The sequence below is a fragment of the Ziziphus jujuba genome, chromosome 7 (genome assembly GCF_031755915.1).
Source record: "Ziziphus jujuba cultivar Dongzao chromosome 7, ASM3175591v1".
NCBI lineage: Eukaryota > Viridiplantae > Streptophyta > Magnoliopsida > Rosales > Rhamnaceae > Ziziphus > Ziziphus jujuba.
This window is the reverse complement of record NC_083385.1, coordinates 12,150,931-12,159,850: the sequence shown is the minus strand read 5'-3', so window position 1 is coordinate 12,159,850 and position 8,920 is coordinate 12,150,931.

Genomic DNA, 8,920 nt, shown 5'->3' with positions numbered 1-8,920 from the left:
AATCAATACAGCGGGTTAGTGCTCAAGTTGAGCATGTGAATCAAAGAGTGGGAAGACTAGAAGCCTCACAAGGAAGGCCGAATACAAGAAATAGGCAAGAATTCCATGGAGGATGAGGCCGAGGACGAGGAGGTCGCGAGAGGCCGAGAGAGGAATTTGATGAGGAGCCATTCGATGGCGACTTTGAGGAAGGTATGGATGAAACCTTTGCTGTCCAAGATAGAGCTGGCCGTGGGAGATATAGGAGGGAAGATACAGATGATGATTTGGGAAATATCAAGGTTAATATCCCACCTTTTATGGGTAAAAGTGATCCCGAAGCTTATTTGGAGTGGGAAGAAAAAATGGAGATGATCTTTGACTGCCACAACTATTCGGAAGGTAAGAAGGTGAAGTTGGCAGCAATGGAGTTTAGCCATTATGCACTCCAATGGTGGACAAATGAGCAAAGCACCCGAAGGAGAGTTGGTGATGACTTATGGCGACAAATGAAAGGAGCCATGAGGAAGCGGTTTGTGCCATCCCATTACCATAGGTTGCTGCATCAAAGGCTTCAATCTTTGTCTCAAGGAAGTAGGTCCATGGAGGATTACTACAAAGAGATGGAGATGTTAATGATGAGGCTGAATATGAATGAGGATAGGGAGGCAACCATGGCAAGATTTCTTGGAGGGTTAAACCGAGACATTGCCAACCAACTTGAGCTACAACAATACTTGGAATTGGAGGAGATGATGCATGTAGCCATCAAGCTTGAGAACCAATTCAAGAGGAGGGGTGTTAGTACACGGTTTGGAGGAGTTTCTAGCAGTGGAAGGACAAGTTCAAGTGGCTGGAAAAACAATTCCGCTTATGAAAACAAGTTGAGGCCGAAATTAGGAGAAGAATCTACCAACCGGCCAAGAAGGGAGGTCAAGACTGAATCTGTCCAAGCACTTAGAGGTGAGATAAAATCTGATCCTAAACCTCAAAAATCTAGAGAAATAATTTGTTTTAAGTGCCAAGGAAGAGGACACATATCCAGCCAACGCCCAAATAGAAGAATCATGGTATTAAAGGGTGATGGTGAGCTGGAATCCGCAAGTGAAGAAAGTGGAGCTGAAACCGAGCAAGAGGAGGGTTGTAATGAAGATGAAACCGAACCTGTAGATACATCTAATGCCGAGTTGAGCTTGGTTTCAAGGAGAGTACTTGCTGTCTACAAAGATGAAGAGCAGATACAAAGAGAAAACATCTTCCACACTCGCTGCGAAATACAAGGTAAAATTTGTAGCATGATTATAGATAGTGGGAGTTGTACTAATGTGATAAGTAATCTTGTAGTTGATAAATTAGGCTTGAAAACAATTAAACATCCAGAACCTTATAGATTACAATGGCTTAATGATAGTGGTGAGATGAAAGTAAACAAACAAGCCAAAGTAAAATTTAATATAGGTAGATATGAGGATGTAGTTTTATGTGATATTGTACCTATGATTGCTGGACATATACTATTAGGTAGACCATGGCAATTTGATAAAGATGCTACTCATTTTGGTCGAGAAAATAGTATTGTTTTCAGGTTTAAAGGGAAGAAGATCAAGCTGGAACCATTATCTCCTAAAGAGGTTTACAAGGACCAATTACAAATGCAACAAAGGAGAGAAGCCGAAAAGCTCAAGGAAAAAGCAAGCATGGCACCAACGGCTTCACCATCCATTCAAGAAGGTAAGATTGAGGTTGCTGACCAAGGTAAGGTTTCTAAGGTTCATATTGAGTGGAAAGACCAAGAAAAAGCCGAGAGAGAGGTGAGAAAAGAGAACAAACCCGAGAGCATACAAAATCCGGAAATTTCCGCCAATGAGAGCCAAACCGAGGGAAGAAAAAGAAAAGAAAGAAAAGAGAGGAAAAACCAGAATTTTTATTTGAGTTTAGGGGATATTAACAAGGTTATTGAGTGTAAGAAACCTTTGCTGGTCATGCTTTACAAAGAAAATTATTTAAATGATCAAACTAACTTTGAAGAACTTGAATTGCCAAGTTCAATGATTTCTCTTTTGAAGGAATTTGGAGATGTCTTCCCAAATGAGATTCCAAGTGGTTTACCACCTATTCGAGGGATAGAACATCAAATTGACTTTGTTCCGGGGGCTTCCATACCAAATAGACCAGCTTATAGGAGCAATCCCGAAGAAACAAAGGAGCTGCAAAAACAGGTAAGTGATTTGCTTGATAAAGGATATATTCGTGAGAGTTTAAGTCCTTGTGCTGTTCCTGTTTTGTTGGTACCTAAAAAGGATGGTTCTTGGAGAATGTGTGTTGATTGTAGGGCTATAAATAACATTACCATCAAATATAGACATCCCATTCCTAGATTAGATGATATGCTTGATGAATTGTATGGTGCTTGCATGTTTACAAAAATTGATCTTAGGAGTGGTTATCACCAAATTAGGATGAAAGAAGGTGATGAATGGAAAACCGCATTCAAAACTAAATATGGGCTGTATGAATGGTTAGTTATGCCTTTTGGATTATCTAATGCACCTAGTACTTTCATGAGGCTTATGAATCATGTAATGCATCCATTTATTGGTAAATTTGTGGTTGTTTATTTTGATGATATTTTAATATATAGCCGAAATTTGGATGACCATGTGGATCAACTTAGGCAAGTTTTGCAAGTTCTTAGAAAGGAAAGATTATTTGCTAACATTAAAAAATGTGACTTTTGCAAAGAAGAACTTGTATTTCTAGGTTTTGTAGTAAGTGCTGCAGGAATCAAAGTTGACCAAGCTAAAGTGAAGGCAATCCAAGAGTGGCCGGTTCCTACATCCATTACCCAAGTGAGGAGCTTTCATGGCTTGGCAAGCTTTTACCGAAGATTTGTCAAGGATTTTAGTACCATAGCAGCACCATTGAATGAAGTTGTCAAGAAGAATGTTGGCTTCAAATGGGGGGAAGTACAAGAAAAATCTTTTAATTTGTTGAAAGAAAAATTGTGTAATGCACCTTTGTTAGTTTTGCCAAATTTTTCTAAGACTTTTGAAATTGAGTGTGACGCTTCGGGTGTAGGTATTGGAGCTGTTTTAATGCAAGAAGGAAGGCCCATAGCCTACTTTAGTGAAAATACCCGACTTATGACAAGGAGATGTATGCTTTGGTGAGGGCTTTGGAGACGTGGCAGCATTATCTCATGCCAAAGGAGTTTGTGATTCATACGGATCATAAGTCTTTGAAGCATATCAAGGGTCAAGGAAAGCTCAACCGAAGGCATGCTAAGTGGATTGAATTTATTGAAACATTTCCATATGTGATCCGCTACAAAAAAGGTAAGGAAAATGTGGTTGCCGATGCATTATCCCGAAGGTATGTGCTCTTTTCTACCTTAGATGCTAGATTGCTTGGATTTGAACAATTAAAAGAACTTTATGAGCATGATAGTGACTTTGGAGAAATTTTTAGAACCTGTTTGAAACATGGATTTAATAAATTTTACATATTTGAGGGATATTTGTTTAAGGAAAACAAACTTTGTGTGCCTAATTGTAGTATTAGGGAATTATTGGTTCAGGAAGGACATGGGGGTGGTTTAATGGGTCATTTTGGTATTTTAAAGACTTTATCCTTGCTGCAAGAACATTTTTATTGGCCTAACATGAGAAGAGATGTTGAGAGAATTTGTGAAAGATGTGTGAAGTGCCGAAAAACAAAATCAACATTGAAACCGCATGGATTGTATAAGCCTTTGCCGATTCCTACCTATCCTTGGATAGATTTGTCTATGGATTTTATTCTTGGGTTGCCTAGGTCAAGGATAGGTAAGGATTCAATATTTGTTGTAGTAGATAGGTTTTCTAAGATGGCACATTTTATTGCATGTAATAAAACTGATGATGCATCCAACATTGCTAATTTATTTTTCAAGGAAATTGTGAGATTACATGGTATGCCAAAAACTATTGTGTCGGATAGGGATGCTAAGTTCTTAAGCTATTTTTGGAAAACATTGTGGGCTAAATTAGGTACTAAGCTTTTATTTTCAACTACTTGTCATCCACAAACTGATGGACAAACCGAAGTAGTAAATAGAACCTTGTCTGCATTGTTAAGAGCATTAATTAGTAGAAATTTAAGGACTTGGGAAGAATGTTTGCCACATGTTGAATTTGCATATAATAGGTCTTTACATTCAGCAACTAAATTTACTCCATTTGAAATTGTTTATGGTTTTAATCCTTTGACTCCATTAGATTTAACACCTTTGCCTTTAAGTGAGCGTGCTAATCTAGATGGAAAACAAAAAGCTGATTTTGTAAAGCAGATTCATGAGAAGACTCGAGCAAACATTGAGAGAAGGACCGAGCAATATGCAAGGGTGGCTAATCAAGGCCGAAAATCAATGGTGTTTGAACCTGGAGATTGGGTATGGCTGCACTTAAGGAAAGAAAGATTTACCGAACAAAGGAAATCAAAACTCATGCCGAGGGGTGATGGACCTTTTCAAGTTTTGGAGAGGATAAACGACAATGCCTACAAACTTGATCTACCGGGTGAGTATAATGTTAGTGCCTCCTTTAATGTTGCTGATTTATCTCCTTTTGCTGCAGGTGATGGCTTCGATTTGAGGACAAATCCTTTTCAAGAGGAGGGGAATGATGCGAATCCACCCGAGACTGCTCGACCAACAACCCGCTGGGGTGCTGACCCAATACAAATGAAGGTGGGACCGATCACTAGGGCCCAAGCCAAGAGGTTCAAGGACAATCTTGCTGTCTTCATACAAGGAATAAGTCATAGCCAAGAGGGGTTGGCCACATCTAAAGAACCAAGGCCTGTTTTACTCATACAAGCAATAGAAGCCAAAACAGGGCCGGGTGACGTTTTTGGTGCTAATAAGGAGGCCGGGTTGTATGAATTGGAACCCCATCTTTATGGGATCAATTCATATGGAGGATGAGTCATAGAAACCAGCCAAAGCAGCTTCAAAGCCGACCAACAAGGTGGTTTGCGCACAAGGAGAAGGAAAGGGCCGGATTTGCTGTATTCTTCGCGGGTTTTACTGTATTTTACTGTATTGACCTTTTTTCATACTTCCAAGCAAGGGCAACGTGGGGAACTTCACAATAAGCTTATTTGGCATCCTACAAAGCATATTGAAGCTGATTTGGAGATCAATTTGGTCAAAGAATAGTCAAAGTCAATGTAGTCAAAAAGCTAGTATTTTAGTTTCCTAATTTTATTCTACTTTTTGTTTTAGGAAACTACCATTATTTTTAGTTTCTATTTATTTATTTTCTGGACAAATAAGATTAGGAAAGTTATTATTTTATTATTTTCTTTGTAAATTAATTAATTCCTAATTCAAAATAAAGGAATTAATTAATCCAAATTAGATTAGGAAAAGGAAAGTTTCGGCCAAGGTAGAATTCTTCATTGAGTGGCCGGTTTTTCCTAGGGTTTTTAGGGTTTATTTTGTTTCTTTCAAAGCCTATTTAAAGGCTTATTTTTCATTAATAATATAACATTAAACTTTGATTTGATTAAGAAAATATTTGTGAGATTAATTATCTCTTTGTTCTTTGAGAACACCTAAAACACCATTAGAGAATTGGTTGTTTTAGCTTGACTTATCAATAGGTTTTCCATCCCCTATTGTGGCGTCTTCATTATACCAAGGTTTCTAACCACAGGTTGGTTAGGGGTTGAGGTCCATTCCATTAGAACTTGAACTTAATTAAAGATCCGGGCTAATATAATACGGGTTTAGGAGCAGGTCGTCCTAGGTTCGTATCATCTTTGAGCTCCAAATCAGCTTCTAGATGCGTTGTAGGATGCCAAATAAGCTGAATATGAAGTCCCACACGTTGCCCATGCTTGGAAAAATAAGAAAAGGCTAATACAGTAAAATACAGTAAAGCCAGCAAGCAATACAGCAAATTCGGCCAAATTGTTGATGCTGTCCGTACAAGCCCATTTTGATTGCATTTGAGGCTGATTTAACATGATTCCATGACCTCTTAGGCATATGTATTGAACCCATAAATCATTGGAACCATTTCATACTTCCCGGACTCCAAAAATGTACCAAAACCGTCACCCGGGTCCGTATCGGCTTCCACCACTTGGATGCTTAGAATAGGCTTTGTATCTTCAAGTATGGACAAGATCTGTTGAGATTGATTACCCCCTGTATAAATACTCCCAGGTTGTCCTTAAATCTCTTAATTTGAGCTCTTGTGATTGGCCTAGTCTTCATCCGTGTCGAGTCAGCACCCCAACGGGTTATCGATGGAGCGGGCTCGGGCGGAATCACATCACCAAGTCTCCAAGTGGGCCCTCTTAGCCACCCTTGACCTTAGCTTTTTAGAGAATCCCACACCTATGTCGTGGGACTTGTAGCTCAGCGGTCCACCGGGTGGGTTTGTTTATCCTTCCAGTTTCGAGTGTCTTCTTGGATAGTTATAGCGGCCCATAGGTGCGAGATGTACCTTGTGGGGGGGGCGGCGGTCCCCTGGACATAGTCCTTTTAGGCAGTGGCCATTCAGTCCATGGTCCATTATATGGTTGGTACAAGGCCAGAAATTTGAACACATTGATTCCGCTCATTCTCATCCTTGGCTTCAGGGCCTGTCCCTCGGTGTGGTCAGTACTCCATACTGTCGGTAGCAAAGCTTACACTTGTTGACTAATTATTATGGTTCGCCAGGGCCTCTTTCCTCCTCCCTTTTCTGCTCAGTCATAGGGGTCCGAACCCCCACAAAGGGAGAACGAGTCGACTAAATATCTCAGCCATTGGCGCGAATTTCGCCTGCATCCGATCCCCAATTCTTGTTCACCCCGGATGATCGTGTTGGGTGAATTGTGACCTCATATGATCATGTCCGGTGAGCAACAGCCACTTCATCACTATACTTACTTATGGGCTAACAAGTCACACTTTGGCCAAGTATCCTACAAAAAGACTCCCGAGAGCCAGAAGTATTGAAGGAATGGCCATAGGGATGGGTGCATCATGACACCGTAAGATGTCTCACCCAATTGAATTAGTTGGTACTAGAAATGTTAGAAAAAGTGAACGAAAAGAGTGATAAGAAGTGAAAAGGACAGAGACACTTCCCAACCAGAAAGCAAAGTTCCCACTAATGGTATACTTAGTGTCAGCGAGCTCTAAGATCACATCTTTGGAATAAAATCCAATTAGTAATGGTTTGAAAAATTCATGATTCATTAAATGAAATATGCTAACCGGATAGTTAGAAATGCCGCAAGCAAAGATCATATAGCCTAATTGACTGCAAGTTGAATAAGCTATGACCCTCTTTATATCGTTCTGTAATATTCCAGTGGTTGCTGCAAGGAATGATATCGTAGCTCCTGCAGAAGTAATAACAATCAAAGCCATAGGTGGGTAGTCAAATAAAGGGGAACCCTTGATATCATGAAAATGCCAATTGTTACCATAGTAGCTGCATGAATCGAAGCGGATACTGAAGTGGGACCCTCCATAGCATCGGGTGACCAAATATGCGATCCTATCTGTGTAGATTTCCCAACAGCACCGATAAAAAGTAAAATACAAATAAAAGTAATGGCATTAAATCTCATATTGCAAGAAATTCAAGAATTTCTTAGGGCACTAGCACGACCAAAAATGGTGGAAAAGTCTACTGTTTGATAAAGAGTTAACGGCCCAAAATCCCAGGAGTTAATCCAAAATCACCTACTCAATTGACAGGCATAGCTTTTGTAGCTGCTTTATCTGTCTGGAGTCGTGTAAACCAAAACTGAATTAACAAATATGAAGCATGACCTACTCCTTCCCATCCCAGGAATAATTGAAAAGAGTTATCTCTAGTCACCAACATTGGTATAAAAAAAGTAAAAATGGATAAATAACACATGAATCGAGATCTATGCAGATCCTTGGACATATATGAAATGGAATAAAGATGGACCAAGCTACTTATGGATGTAACCATAATTAACATCACTACAGCCGAGCTATTGAACACGTGGTCAAAAGTGAATTACGAGTTAGACCAATTTGTGAATCGAGCGAGCTCCCCTTACATGCAATGATGTGGTGGTGAACCTCTCATTCTAATTCAGTGCTCTCCGAACCATGCAGGAAGGTTTCCCATCACATGGCTCACCAACTTGATCTTCCGTGGGAATCGTATATCCGAACAGGCCTGGAAAAACAAGTAGGATCTCGCTTTCCTTTGCCACTCAAGTGTACAGCATCTGCCATGCTTAGGCCCCTTCGTCCCTTCCCCTAATGAAAGAGTCCACCGCCTACCTTAGTCGTCTCAAATAGGGTGTGTAGATCTGCCTCTTTTTTTAGTAGGTGATTCACTATCGAAGCGAAGAAATGGCTGGATCAAGAAAAAGGGGTACTACGAGCCCTCTGCCCCATGCATCTAACCAGCTCGCGTGGTTCACCTATTCCACCAACTAGACTCTTAGAGTGATTCAGTCGATACAAAGATGCGCTTGAAGTGCGGGGTGTGACGTCCCTATTGGGCTGGGCCCTTCCCCATAAGGCCCCACCGTCGGGGCATAAGCGCCCTCTTGCCACCCATATGTGAGGCACCGTCTTAGCCTTCCCTGACAAGGATCGCTCCCACACCCATAGCGTTCGTGATTGGCCTACTCAACTGTGTATCGATCGAAAGGCAAGGCGACACAGCCCCCAACCAAGGGAGTGGTTACATCCAGTATGTCCTCCCTTAGTCCCAACATGCTATAGTGCCCCAGGGTGGGTAGGAGCGGGTCGAGTCCATATCACCACAGAGCAACAGCCGTGTCCAGATCTAATCTATGTATTTGGCAATTCATTTGGTGACTTCATGGTCTCCAAAGAAACCCCAAGAAGCATCAAACATTTCTGATGAGATCCATAGAGCAATTCCTAGATAGCAAGCACTGGCTCTCA